This window comes from Patella vulgata, chromosome 6 (assembly GCF_932274485.2).
Source record: "Patella vulgata chromosome 6, xgPatVulg1.2, whole genome shotgun sequence".
In the NCBI taxonomy this organism is placed as follows: Eukaryota; Metazoa; Mollusca; class Gastropoda; family Patellidae; genus Patella; species Patella vulgata.
The window spans coordinates 8,872,509-8,888,747 of NC_065884.2; the positions used below are offsets into that span (position 1 = coordinate 8,872,509).

The window sequence follows — 16,239 nt, forward strand, 5'->3', positions numbered from 1 at the left end:
TAATTGACAGATGATAACTCCACCCACATATTCTTGATTATCATGTAACATTCTCAATGGCTACAGTACCATCGATTGGCAGGTCTTTCATCGACAGTCTCCGGTAGTGACCTCAGTGACTAATGGTAAAAGTTAAACGGGTCAGCCATGTATTGATTTAATTATTAATTGTTTAAATCCAAGCTGTATCCAAGCCATCCGGGAGTCTACCGAGTTGATCTTGAGCTTGATCTTGTAAATGAAGGTCTAATTTATAATTTTGATAACAGAAATAACAGAAGCCTACAGAAATACTTGCAATTATCAGGTTTAGCTCTTAACTAATGTACCTTTAAATCTGACAATTATTCCCAAAAGCAATTTTCTCACTCACAGACTGAAATGAGGAGGAACATTACCCAAGCCAAATGGCATCCGAGGGTCTTCAGGCTTGATATTGAGCTTGTCATGTAAATAAAGGTCTTATTAATCATTTTTATACGCCCACATTGAAATGTGGTCGTATATTGTCATCGAGACACGTCCGACGGTCCGGCGTCAACAATTGGTTGTGGACGCTCTAGGGGCTAAAGTTAATATCTGATTGACTTTAAATTTATACACAGTGTTTAAGGTCTTGAGACGAAGAAGCCTATTGATTTTCAACGATTTCTGATAATTACTGCCAGAGTTATGGCCCTTGATCACTTCAAAAAATCTTGTGGGTGCTCTAGAGGCTAAAGTTAATATCCGATTGAGTTTAAATTTATACACAGTGTTTGAAGTCATGAGACGAAGATTCCTATTGATTTTCAACGATTTCCGATAATTACTGCCAAAGTTATGGCCCTTGATCACTTTGCAAAATCTTGTGACGCTCTAAAGGCTAAAGTTATCATCCGATTGACTTAAGATTGATACACAGAGTTTAAGATTTTGAGACGAACAAGTATATTGATTTTCAATGAATTTTTATGACTTGAACAGTTAAATCCATGATATTAAAAGCTTTGCATACAAAACGTTAGCATGGGGCAGAACTTTATAAAAACCAAACAAATTCTAATAGTTTTCTGATAATTACTTCGTGAGTTGTTGCTCTTAATCAGATTTTAGTTTATTATAAATGTTTAATTACCGAAAAAAGTAAAAATATGCGACAACCCTTGTTGACTGCCCGGACGATTTAGTTGCTGTGGGCATATGTTTCGTTGCCTGGCAACCTATCTTTAATAACATCTGAACCCTTAAGAAAGACTTGCAATAGGCAGGTTTAGCTCTTAACTAAAGTATCTTTAAATCTGGAAATTATTCGAATTTTCACTTCCCAAAAGCAATTTTCCCACACTGAAATGAGATGGAAAATTCAACAAGCCAAATGGCGTGGCCTTCGAGGTGGAGTTCCTTTCGATAAGTCTGCTTTTGACCGGTATCGACACCCACATTCGGCCATTTTTGCAAGCATATATTTGAGGTTATGACATGAAATGGCGTTTGTTCGTTTCTTGAGATTTTACGTCCACTTCCACCAAGGGTGATATCGTAGACAAGTGAAATGGTGTTAAACGTTCTACTTTTATACTCCGATTGGCCTACTGAAGACGGACATGTGCTGTGAGGCAAATTTATCCCGGTTAGTGGTTCTTTAACGTGTACACCCACCTGCACACAGGACCTCAGATTTTCGTACACCCGAACGTCTGTCCGTTGTTTCTTGCAAGGCTCTCCATCCTATCCATCCTACATCACTGACAAGGGGGATCAACGCGGGAAAATTCTGATGAACATTCTCGGCCAACACCGGGATTGAACACGGGACTTCCAGGCTAGCAAGTCAACGTCTTATTCACTAAGCAACCATGGCTCCCCGTCCGGGTTCTTTCTTGAATTAAAGACAGTTGTACGGTTTACAACACGAAAATCTATGCAGAATGGTTTGATTTTTTTACTGGAAACGAATAATTACTATTTGACGGATCATTTCTAGCATTTTATAAATTTCATTATCGACATGTGACATAAAAGCAATATAAAACGGATGTGGTTTCAAACGAATTGGTCTAAATGGCATGCTCTAATAAACTAGTTTAACCAAGAATTAAGCAAATAAAGCAAATTTTATCTATGGTGTACAGTCAACTTATCATAAATATTGCATTTATTTTCCCAAAATAGTTTTTTTTAACCCACTGTTATAAGTAAAACTGAATTGTGTAATAATGACATTTAGAGAAAAATTGAACTTGACAGATAAGTCCACATAGTGAGTATGATTAACAATTATTATTTCAATATAAAAAACAACATTTTTCTAAACTTGCAACAGGACATTATGGAAATATTATTCTCAGGGAAGGCAGAACCATAAGCAATTTGATTGGTCGAGACTTTTGAGCTCGATATCTTTAATTTCTCATGGAGTAATAGTGGCGAAACTTTTCGTATAGTTTTATTACATCAAAGCAATACCTTGACTAAGTTCGACGATGAGCATTTTCTGCTTAGGTTAAGAAGAGACTTCATTACGATTGGTCGAGACTTTGTAAAACAATAACTTTTAAATGAGTTATAATGTTCAAACTTGGTGCATGTTTTTATTAGTGGATGCATTGACAGTGTTTGATCATGCGCATTTCTCACTAATGTTAAGAAAAGAAATGTAATTTGATTTATTGAGACTTTAGGACACGACGACTATGGTTCTAATTGTGCGAGAGTGATGGAACCCAGAGTGTAAATTCATTATATCAATACCCTGATTATGTTCGATGATGAGAATTGTCTGCATAGGCTAAGTAGCGATAAGCAATTTGATTGGCCGAAACTTTGAATCATAACAACCCTACCTCTGCTTTCGAACGAGGTAGAATGCTTAAACTTAGTGCAGGTGTTCATTATGTTAATGTCTTGACTGAGTTCAAAGAATAACAATAAAGGTAAGCATCATTGGCCGATGCTTTGGAACACGATAACTTCTATTCTAACTGATTGAGAGAGGAGATGAAACTTGGCGTATAGTTTCACTACCAGGTACCTCAAAACCTTGACTGGGTTCGATCATGAGCATTTTCTGCTTAGACTAAGTATGGATAATCAGTTTGATTGTTCGATGTATTTCAAAAAAGCTAAATGTACAATATTCAGTGTCATTTATTTATTTTAGGGTTGCGACGGGAGACACCAGCCTTATACGATTGGCTTGTTTTACTATAAATTCTAAATTTGGCAGGGATGAGGGGTAACATTGTTCCTTGTATACACACGAACTAATTCGGATTCGCAGCCACAAGCTGTCATCGGGTGCATGAGTTGTAGCAATGTGGCGGCCCCCGGAGCTCATAGTGACTCATTATCACAAGCAGAGTTGTCTTCCCTTCCTGGATTGCGAAATTAGTGGAAAATATTGTTTTCCCGTTGAAAAAACGATGACATTTCAAGAATGATAGAATTCCCAATCGCCAACATCTTTGTGGAATCTACTAGGATCTGTCACTAAAGATTGACACGAACCAGAAATCGAGTGTGATGCTTTATATCAGGGATGATTAAAAAATTAAAATTAAAATCCTGTCCATGTTTACATATTTCTCAATATTGTATGAATGTCTACAAATTATCTTTTAGATCATAGGAGCTGATGAGGAAAATACTTCTAGTGACGATGATATTGGCGGTGGAGTGAGGATCAAGACATCAAACGTAGGTCAATAATTTTAAGGAACAAAATTTACTATATCTTACATGTCCCGTCTGTCGTGTACTCGGTTACGTGAAACAAAGTGTACTTTGAGGCAGTTATGTCTGCCCGGCTATCGGATACCGGGAACAAATGTCTACAAAAGATCAAATTTTCTTATCTTCTAGATCATTGTAGATACTTCTGATGAGGACAATACTTGTAGTGACGAAAACATTGGCGGTGGAGCGAGGAACAAGATATCAAAAGTAGGTCAATAATTTAAAGGAACAAAATTTACGATTTGTTACATGTCCTGTCTGCCGTGTACTCTGTTACCTAAGCCCTGTTTCACAAAAACTTAAATCTCCTTAAAATCGTCTTAAACTAAAATTCCATCCTAACTTAAACATACAATATGCAAGAGCTAAATCTGCCTATTGCAGGTCTTTCTGTAGGCCTGAAATGTTATCTAAATTATTAATTAGAAATTAATTAACCTATCCAGACCATAATCAACTCTAGATGGCATCGTTAGCCTGCGATCTTAAGTGGATTATGAGCCGATTTACTGCATAACTTTCCTTGACGATTTAACGATTAAATGAATAATCGAGACTATGCTGTTTATCGTACTGACTTTAGTAATGATGATAGAGGCTAGGCGAAAATTTGAAATGGTTAGTTCTCGGTTCATATTGGATCAATTTGAATGAAATTTTCAGCAAATTGCCTTTACATTATCTAGTTTTTAACTATTATAGTGAGAACTACCAACCCGTTATCGAATCTCCCATAATGTATCTTTAAGATAGATGCATTTCACAAAACGATTTTAAGCATTTTAGATAAAATCTACTAGAATAATATTATAAGTTAAAATTGTAGTGGCGTTTCATAAAGCTAGTTTGGAGACAATTTAACTAAAATCAATTTTAACTTAGGAAAGCCGCCACATTCTCCTAACATAAAACCACGACATTAACAAACATTGATTAGAGCTACCTTGTGAGATCTATTGCGACATATGATATATATATTTGGAATAATGATAATATTGCCAATGGCCCGGGTTATATAATTTAAACATACTATCATTCAAACTGGCCACAGCAAACTTTTTGCTTCGCCTGTAATAAAGTTCAAGTTCAAAAAATTGATTTCCATTCAATTTCTTTGCATTGCATGGGAAATATAGCTGCAACCCACCCGTTCATTTTTTTTTGTAAGGCAATATAAGAAATTAGATGACGCATCAAATTAAAACCTCAAGAACAAAAAAAACCCCTCAAAATCAAAGTTAACAAAACTCTGTGTTATTATTTAATATATGATTCAAGTATAAAAATACTATTTTCAAATAATTAATAGTATAAAATATACTATTTTCAAATAATTAATAGACCAAAAAAAAACCTAAAAAAAAAAATCTAAACCCTCTTCATATCTAATGTCTAAAAAAATATCTTTGTAGGCCTAAAAACACATGGTTCAATATTATTTGATGGAAACCGGAGAACCCGGAGAAAACCCACGAGGTTGGACGGGCGACCCTACTCCCTGTCACGTACAACCGGGGAATCTAAACCCTGTCAGTCTTATAATACTACATACGCCATATGCAAAGTATTTATGGTTTTGGGGTTATGGTGATTTATATAGGAGCCAGGGGTATTTTGTATTGGGGAAAAATTATTTTAATTTAGTAAGATAGATAGGCATTATCCAATAAGGAGTGTGTCACTTTGGCATTTTCAAATTATTATTGAAAGGGTCATGGCACTGACATTTCAAATTTAATCATCTGAACATTGGTTATTTCGTTTATTAGTTTAAAAGTTGTTAAATACTTTTAAAATTCGACAATACTCTAGTCTAGATTAATCGTTTGACTCAGAAATATCACATGTTTGTGACAATTTTCAATAGTTTCTGTTATCCAAAATACCATAAAACTACGAAATTCAAGCCATTTAGTTTATCGATACTCATTATTTCCATTGAAGCCTGCGAGTAAATCAAATGCCAAGGTCACGAAAGAGTCGTGCAAATTCAAGGCCAATCAACTGATACATTTCAAAACGAATAATACGCAATAAACTTATTTATTTCATCTCTCGACGACTGTCTGGCCATGTGCAGACATTGTTACAACATATAAACGTCCCTTTTTGGTATTATAACGGTTAGTTCAACCTGGCAAGTGGCAACAGTTCCTTACACCCTAAGTACCCTCGCTGGAATTGTGCACCGTGCGAGCAATTTTAACTAAAATCTATCAAAATTGCATTTTAAGTTACAATTGATCTTCGTGAAACGCATAAAATTTAAAATTTCAGTTTGATTTTAGTTAAAATCTATTTTAGTGATTTTAGTTTAAGTTTTTGTGAAATAGGGCCCTGAAACAAAGTGTAATATAATATCATTATGTCCGCCCAGTTATCGGATACCGGGAACAAAGGTCTACAAAGGTTACCGGATCAAATTTTGATATTTTTTTCACACATGCAAATATTTTGTTTTGTGATATACTTTAGCCTTTCTCATATTTCGCCCAAATTGTTGCACAATAAAGATAGCCCTGTTGGAGGTGACATGTCATAGATCTTCATATCATTTCATTTCTTCTTATAGTTTGATGGCAATCGTGATTTTTTTCTATTTGAAATGCCCCCCCCCCCCCACCCCAAAAGAAACCCAAACACACAAAAAAACAAAACTGAACCAAAAAACAAGTAGTGTGGGGACAGCGCCAACATTGGTTATATAACACATCTCAAATACACCCCCCAAATCTCTGTCAAAATGTTCCATAGGATTCCCAATAACAAATGTTACCATTGATCGGCAACGATCAATCAACATTAAATGAATATCTCAGTATAAGCACAAACCGGTATCAAACGGTTTCTTGGAATCCTTTTCTGGGTGGTCAATTGTGGGACAGCTGGGAATTAACCCGCTTCTGAGTAGGGGAAAGGTCACCATTGGCCGGCAAAGAAATCAACGAAATTGCATATTGTACTATATACCTCGAGTATAAACATGGAAATAGTTTAACATTAAACCATCAACTGTTGTAGGATTAACATTAAACCATCAACTGTTGTAGGATTAACATTAAACCATCAACTGTTGTAGGATTAACATTAAACCATCAACTGTTGTAGGACACAAACTTTTATATTACAGAAAGGGAAAACATACCACTTTACAAATTGCACTAATGTCCAAGTTGGGGAAAAACCCAGAATGGACATTCGAAGATTGGATGGTATTAAGGAAAAATGTATAGCACTTCAGGAGGCAAACACGGAACAGAAGCAAGCCATTCAAGAACATCAACAAGCGATACGCACATTGCGGGAGGAACAGAAGCAAACCATCCAAGAACATCAGCAAGCGATAGACATATTACGGGAGGCAGACATGGAACATAAGCAAACCATCCAAGAACATCAGCAAGCGATATATATACTACAGGATAAGGTTACCGAACAACAAGAAAGCATCAGACAATTGAAAAAATCGGACGTTGAAAACAAGAAAACTATTACTGGATTGCAACATTCCATTAATATACAACAAGAAGAGATACAGTCTCTAAAGATGAAATCTATTAATAGGTAACATTATATTATATTATTGTTTTAATTGTGTGTGATGAAAGATGATATTGTTTATATAACGAGTAAGAAAAACGTTCGTGTCAAAACAGTTTATAAGATACCTTGAAGTAATCTAAATCGGTGTAAAGTCTCTAAAGTTGAAAGTTAGTCCAAATAAATTTATTAAAAGGTAACATAAGATTATATTATTGTTTTTAGGCATGTTATTTAAATCATGATACAATAGTTTGGTCAAAACAGTTTGTAACATACCCTGAAGGAATCTAAATCGGTAGTTCACTACCAACTGTTTTAGTGCTTTTGAATATATGATATCAGGTAATATTAAAGTGGATGACCTTAGTAGTCAGTTATATTATAGGCTTATTATCACCGAAACTTGACTCTACGTGAAACCTCTTTCTGTCCTTAGTTCGCCTCTCCCAAATGCAGCCAATCAGAACAAAGATGTGAAACTATCATCTGACAACTTGAATGGAGAAGCATTATCTGGTAAAACAACCACAAAGAACAAGACTGGATATCCATGGAAGTGAGTGTATTTTAGTGTTTTATAGTAAGACGCATATGCTTTAGTAAGATGTATGTGAAATCAAATCAAGTGAAATCGGGGTTTAACGTTCTACTTTTCTACTCCAACTGGGTTAATAAAAACATGTCATAGATGGCTGAGTATGTCAGGAGAGCTGCATTTTCTTCTGGTCTTCATCGATTGCTCTTTTAAGTACACACCAACTGATCATAGGAACTCGGTTTTGTCGCATCCCAACGATTATACAATGTTCCTAGCCAAGTCCTCCTTCCACAATTATGGACATAGCTGCATGCTGGAAATATTGAAGATATTTCAATGACAACAGCTGGAACTTACCCAAGACACCTATAAACAGCAGTATCAGATGTTCTAGAAGTAATAGACATGTTTATTGTTGAATCACAAAGTCGTATAAATTGATACGTTTATCTCAATTGATTTGAGATAAGTGATTAATTGTGCTATCGTGTCAACAAATACCTCAAAATAATTGCATAATGTATTTATATTTTAAAAATATTCTTATAAAAAATGCGAAAGTATCCATTCATATGTGTAAATATCCGATGCTCCACAAATAACGAGGCAAAATTAGTATACACTTCAGATATTCCGGTTGATGCTGACGTGTCATAAAATATCATTTATATTTTGCCCAGAAATCGTTTAATAATGTGTATCAAAGGCCCAATAACAGTCCGATAAACAGCAACCTAATTATCTTCTAATTTTGGCCAATTCAAACCTATATTTTTGTATATCTTCTTTGTATACTAGTATGCTCTGGCGGGTATTGGAAATTTGTAGAAACGTAGGACGTATAACCCCATTTCATTTTATTGGAAAGAGAGAGAGAGAGAAAGAGAGAGAGAGAGAAATGGGGTTTAACGTCCACTCGACACAAACTAGTTTATTTCGGGACTAACGTATGGTTTAATTTTATTTCAATAATTCGCTTGTGCGTAGGGGTCTTTAGCAGTCGGAAGAAAACAGAATTTTTATTGGAAAGTTAGAAAGTACAGCACCCCTTAATTCACACTTACTCCCTCCACACAATAGACATAAATAATATGTATATTAGTCGAGAGAATTCGGCTCTTTTCCTTCATTCTGTTTTGATGTTTATTACTCAGATTTAAAGATGATGAGGAGCCACGGCGGCTAAGTCAGTAAGACGCTGACTCGCTAGCCTGTAGGTCGCGGTTTCGATCCAGGTGTTGGCCTAGAATGTTGATCGCGATTGTCAGTGGGGAATCAATAGTGATTAGGTTTTATTGTCTCTGTCCAGTATGATTAATTAATAAATTAGAACAAGTTATTCACTATACAAGAACTTTAAATGTCAACACAATTATTATATTCCACTGTATATTATAGTTAGATGACTTACAAGATATACCCCTCATCTCTATAAAACAGAAAAATTATATATATTAGCATCAACCATAAGCATAGATAATTAATATATATACATGCTAGAAATATTTTACTTATATCACTTTTAAAAACACAAAAATAAAAGTAACTAAATGATGCGCCATTGGCATTTCTCGCTAAAATATGAAATTTATCAAGGCTAACCTTGCTAAATGATTATTTAACATTTAATTAAGAAAACAAAATCAAAATACCAACGTTAGATAATGTCTTGGCATCGATTCAATACCGGATTTAAAAGATGATCTATCATTAAATTGTTAAAATCAAAATGGCGGCGAGCTTATTGCACAGAATACATCGATGAAATTTCACATATATTTGTAAATACTAAAAGGGTCTGAACTATTATTGCACTGTTATTCTTATTGTAGATTTAATCTTCACAATTCAAGTGATTGAATAATTTAAAAACGGCGCATCGGGACTTTTAGAATTGTTATATTGTTAGAAACAATTAATACATAAAACAACAACATCAACATCTTATACCGACAACATTAATTCCAATATTATTGAGAAACCTTTCAAAACGTATATTTAAATAGTTTATCTATTATTGATAAAACAGTTGTAAAAGATACAACTATATAGTTATTTTACTATGAAAAAGATTTTTGGTGTCTAAAGCTATTGAATGAATTAAAATGTAAATATGTAAACAACAGAACTTATTGTGTTATTTTAGAGACAACGGCTTTGCTACGCGTAAAGCTTGTATGTTATATGAAGACAATTCTATAGAATTTGAAAATGGTCGAATAATATAAACCTGAAATTTTGTAGCAGAACATTCTCTTTTCCTAAACATTTTTATATACTATTGATACTTTCATAGACCTCTACATATTACTAAATCCAATACAAACGAGCTGTTCTGTAAAATGTCATCCATGTTTAGTAGACATTGGATTTTATGTCATCAATAGTATATAAAAATGTTTAGGAAAAGAGAATGTTCTGCTACAAAATTTCAGGTTTATATTATTCGACCATTTTCAAATTCTATAGAATTGTCTTCATATAACATACAAGCTTTACGCATGGCAAAGCCGTTGTCTCTAAAATAACAAAATAAGTTCTGTTGTTTACATATTTACATTTTAATTCATTCAATAGCTTTAGACACCAACAGTCTTCTCTATAGTAAAATAACTATATAGTTGTATCTTTTACAACTGTTTTATCAAAAATAGCTAAACTATTTAAATATACGTTTTGAAAGGTTTCTCAATAATATTGGAATTAATGTTGTCGGTATAAGATGTTGATGTTATTGTTTTATGTATTAATTGTTTCTAACAATATAACAATTCTAAAAGTCCCGATGCGCCGTTTTTAAATTATTCAATCACTTGAATTGTGAAGATTAAATCTACAATAAGAATAACAGTGCAATAATAGTTCAGATCCTTTTAGTATTTACAAAGATATGTGAAATTTCATCGATGTATTCTGTGCAATAAGCTCGCCGCCATTTTGATTTTAACAATTTAATGATAGATCATGTTTTAAATCCGGTATTGAATCGATGCCAGGGCATTATCTAACGTTGGTATTTTGATTTTGTTTTCTTAATTAAATGTTAAATAATCAATCTGAGTACATATTAGCAAGGTTAGCCTTGATAAATTTCATATTTTAGCGAGAAATGCCAATGGCGCATCGTTTAGTTACTTTTATTTTGATGCTTATAAAATATTACTAGCGAGAAATGCCAATGTCGCATCGTTTAGTTACTTTTATTTTTGTGTTTTTAAAAGTGATTTAAGTAAAATATTTCTAGCATGTATATATATTAATTATCTATGTTTATGGTTGATGCTAATATATATAATTTTTCTGTTTTATAGAGATAAAGGGCATATCTGGTAAGTCATCTAACTATAATATACAGTGGAATATAATAATAGTGTTGACATTTAACGTCCTTGTATAGTGAATAACTTGTTCTAATTTATTAATTAATCATACTGGACAGAGACAATAAAACCTAATCACTATTGATTATAATTTATTTATATTTTATATTCTGTGTTTTAATCATGTTTATATTTGATGTTAATAAATATTATATCTTTGTTTGTTTTATAGTGAGAAGACGTATCAGTGGTAAGTCAATATATTATTATAGAGGAATATACTAATACTACATCATGTAATTATTATCACGAAGATCAAAGATAATTTTAAATTAATATTATCTATTTGTAATATAGTGGAGAAAATAATAATTATATAGAAAAATTGTAATTCCAGTATTGTGGATTTGTTTCTATGTTTTGAATAATAATAAATATTAATTCTTTTTATTACAGCTTGTTGAGGTAAGCTGCTGTTGAATTTCTATATTGGTGTATCTGTAGCTGGATTAGCTAATGAAGTATACTGTCTTGGTGAATCTGGGGTTTTTAATTGAGGTCACGTTGATAAGTGGATTATCGACCAAAATTCCCCACATCTTACAGCATAGTATATACCACCCTTCATCAGCCGCAGTCTCGAAATGGTCTAGCTGATGTTGAGTTGACGTTAAGAATCATAATTAAACCTGATTTTAGAGTGCATTTTCCATTATCCATTTTACTTGGTGGTCGAGTATGATAACATACCCTTTCCCCATCCCTTAATTCACACTTACTCCATCCGCACAATAGACATAAATAATATGTATATTAGTCGATAGAATTCGGCTCTTTTCCTTCATTCTGTTTTGATGTTTATTACTCAGATTTAAAGATGATGAAGAGCCACGGTGGCTAAGTGAGTAAGATGCTGACTCGTTAGCCTGTAGGTCGCGGTTTCGATCTAGGTGTTGGCTTAGAATGTTGATCGCGATTGTCAGTGGGATGGTACGATAAACCGAGGTCCGGTGTGCACATTGAGGTGCACGTAAAAGACCCCTTGATAGTAGGAATTCGATATAAGAGTAGGCTGTAGCGTCGCTGTCTGGCAAAATGTCCCTCATAGCACACTGGATGGCGTATGTCCGTCTTCATTAACCCAGTCGAAGCAGAACAGTGGGACGTTAAACCACATTTAATTTCATTTAATTTTAAAGATAGGGGTTAAGAATATTCGCAACAACTCTTGTTAAATTCGTGTAATTATGAAATATTATGATTTATTTATTTAAAATTGAGACATGAGATAAACACGTGATATAGAATAACATGCAATAAAATAGATTTTTACCTAGAAATATTTTATGAAAGATTATATAACCATACTAATTAGCTACAGTACTGTTTTTGAACTTTATTTGATTACTTGTTTTAAGCAGGATCAATTTCACAATCGTACAGTTTACATACTTCACATATTAAATAGTTTTCAACTGTGTGAACAATAGAGTGTCAATTTAATTCATTTCGATGTTTTGATTTGCTTTGTCAACAATATATTCATCTACATTAGAACGTTTAGGTTCACAAGCAAAGCCTATATTTGGGATATAATTTTTAAAAATATCATCTTAGAAATAACACAATCCACATCCAGTTATAAACCTTTTATTTTTTTGTGCCAAATGACGACGAATTCAAAATCGTGTAAAGATTATCAATGCATGTACAGGACCCCTTTTCAGTTTGAATTTGAAGGCCACGTATGTTTCCTAGTATTACGTATACTTAACCGTTGTGAGAGAGAGAGAGAGATGGGTTTAACGTCCACTCGACACAAACTAGGTCATTTCGGGACTAACATATGGTTTTTAATTTTAATTCAATAATTCGCTTGCGCGTAGGGGTCTTTAGCAGTGGGAGGAAACCGGAGGACCCGGAGAAAACCCACGAGATTGGACAGGCGACCCTACTCCTTGTCACGTACAACCGGGGATTCGAAACCACGCCAGTTGACTCAATGACAGGCTTTATGATACAGCACGCACGTGCTAACCATTCGGCCATCCCGTTGTAACAAGATTAACAAGATGTAAGTTTTGAAATGAAATGAAATGGGGTTTTACGTCCTACTTTTCTGCACCGACTCGGCTGATGGAAACCGGCTTACACCACACAGTCTGCTACACTTTTTTCGAATTCCATCTGTCAAGGTATCATTAAAGTGCGTGCAAATGTGCACACCCGGAACCTCGATTTTTGGTCTCATGATGACAATCTTTCTGGTATTACCAAGTTTATATATTACCCGTTTCTAGTTATAAGTGATTCATATATTGATACATTCAAATTTTTTTGTAAATTAATAAAATTATATTTCTTTCTTGAATAGGTTTTTGCAGGAAGAGAGGTAAGTGTTTTCAATAATTTTTATATTGATCTTCTGCTATCTAAATTCAAATTCTACTATCCTCAGGCGTGAATTTCAGACAGTTATCAATGTGAACAAAGAGTAAACGGATTTTTAGATCATTTTGTTAACTTTATGTACATTGGTTAAGACAATCTGATAAATACACGGTTGAATGTGTGGCCAGGTCTAATTAATAATAATCTGTATGCAAATAGCCTATATCTTTCTTATTAGACAATCTTACAAAAATTGAAACTTCCTGATTTAATCTTGGTTTGAAGTTGGACATTAGTTGTTACATCTTATAGTATACGATGCTGTATATAGACCTGTATAATTTCTAATTATAATACAAAAGCGCTGTTCTGTAAGACGTCATCCATGTTTAGTCGACATTGGGCTTTATGTCATAAATAACATGAACAATTTAGGAAAAGAGGAGGTTGTTTTACGAAACATCAGGCTAACATCATTCGACTATTTTCAAATTCTATAAAATTGTCTTTATACAACATCAGACTTTTGATTGGAAAAGCTGTTGTTTACATATTTACAATTTAATTCATTCAATAGCTTTAGACACCAAAAATCTTCTCCATAGTAAAATAACTATTTAGATGTATTTTTTACAAATGTATTATCAATAATAGCTAAACTATTTAAATATACGTTTTGAAAGTTTTCTCAATAATATTAGAATTAATGTTATCGGTATAAAATGTTGATGTTGTTCTTTTATGTATTAATTGCTTCTAACAATATAACAATTCTAAAAGTCCCGATGCGCCGTTTTTAAATTATTCAATCACTTGAATTGTGAAGATTGAATCTACAATAAGAATAACAGTACAATAATAGTTCAGATCCTTTTAGTATTTACAAAGATATGTGAAATTTCATCGATGTATTCTGTGCAATAAGCTCGCCGCCATTTTGATTTTAACAATTTAATGATAGATCATGTTTTAAATCCGGTATTGAATCGATGCCAGGGCATTATCTAACGTTGGTATTTTGATTTTGTTTTCTTAATTAAATGTTAAATAATCAATCTGTGTACATACTAGCGCGGGTTAAGCCTTGATAAATTTCATATTTTAGCGAGAAATGCCAATGGCGCATCGTTTAGTTACTTTTATTTTGATGCTTATAAAATATTACTAGCGAGAAATGCCAATGTCGCATCGTTTAGTTACTTTTATTTTTGTGTTTTTAAAAGTGATTTAAGTAAAATATTTCTAGCATGTATATATATTAATTATCTATGTTTATGGTTGATGCTAATATATATAATTTTTCTGTTTTATAGAGATAAAGGGCATATCTGGTAAGTCATCTAACTATAATATACAGTGGAATATAATAATAGTGTTGACATTTAACGTCCTTGTATAGTGAATAACTTGTTCTAATTTATTAATTAATCATACTGGACAGAGACAATAAAATCTAATCACTATTGATCATTTATTTATATTTTATATTCTGTGTTTTAACCATGTTTATATTTGATGTTAATAACTATTATATATTTGTTTGTTTTATAGTGAGGAGGTGTACCAGGGGTAAGTTATTATTTTATTATACAGGACTGAATATACTAATACAACATACTACATCATGTAATTAATATCAGGAAGATCAAAGATAATTTTAAATTAATATTATCTATTTGTAATATAGTGGAGAAAATAATGATTATATAGAAAAATTGTAATTCCAGTATTATGGATTTGTTTCTATGTTTTGAATAATAATAAATATTAATTGTTTTTATTACAGCGTGTTGAGGTAAGCTGCTGTTGAATTTCTATATTGGTGTATCTGTAGCTGGATTAGCTAATGAAGTATACTGTCTTGGTGAATCTGGGGTTTTTAATTGAGGTCACGTTGATAAGTGGATTATCGACCAAAATTCCCCACATCTTACAGCATAGTATATACCACCCTTCATCAGCCGCAGTCTCGAAATGGTCTAGCTGATGTTGAGTTGACGTTAAGAAGCATAATTAAACCTGATTTTAGAGTGCATTTTCCATTATCCATTTTACTTGGTGGTCGAGTATGATAACATACCCTTTCCCCATCCCTTAATTCACACTTACTCCATCCGCACAATAGACATAAATAATATGTATATTAGTCGATAGAATTCGGCTCTTTTCCTTCATTCTGTTTTGATGTTTATTACTCAGATTTAAAGATGATGAAGAGCCACGGTGGCTAAGTGAGTAAGACGCTGACTCGTTAGCTTGTAAGATGCTGTTTCGATCTAGGTGTTGGCCTAGAAAGTTGATCGCGATTTTCCAGCGTGCTTTCCCCCTTGTCAGTGGGGAAGGACGGAGGGCCTGCTAAGGACAGCTGTCAAGTCGTTGGGGTGGTACGATAAACCGAGGTCCTGTGTGCACGTTAGGGTGCACATAAAAGATCCTTTGACAGTGGGAATTCGATATAAGGGTATAGGCCGTAGCGCCGCTGTCCGGCAAAAATGTCCCTCATAGCACACTGTATGGCGTATGTCTGTCTTCATTAGCCCAGTCGAAGCAGAACAGTAGGACGTTAAGCCCTATTTCATTTCATTTAATTTTAAAGATAGGGGTTAAGAATATTCGCAACAACTCTTGTTAAATTCATGTAATTATGAAATTTTATGATTTATTTATTTAAAATTGAGACATGAGATAAACACGTGATATAGAATAACATGGAATAAAATAGATTTTTAC

At 33.4% G+C, this 16,239-nt stretch overlaps 1 long non-coding RNA gene across 7 annotated transcripts in view; it reads left to right on the top strand.

Annotated features, from left to right (window-relative positions):
* Nucleotides 1–16,239, top strand: part of LOC126824973 (uncharacterized) — a 44,724-nt gene that overhangs the window by 26,003 nt on the left and 2,482 nt on the right. For 5 of the 7 annotated variants that reach the window (XR_008788386.1, XR_008788382.1, XR_008788387.1 and 2 more), the window contains exons 3-8: nt 3,604–3,678; nt 3,844–3,924; nt 6,848–7,281; nt 7,697–7,816; nt 11,351–11,368; nt 11,575–11,589. This is a non-coding gene — a long non-coding RNA (uncharacterized LOC126824973). Of the gene's footprint in view, nt 1–3,603; nt 3,679–3,843; nt 3,925–6,847; nt 7,282–7,696; nt 7,817–11,109; nt 11,128–11,350; nt 11,369–11,574; nt 11,590–16,239 lie in introns of those variants that run through there. The other 2 variants (XR_008788384.1, XR_008788383.1) reach the window with 2 other exon arrangements.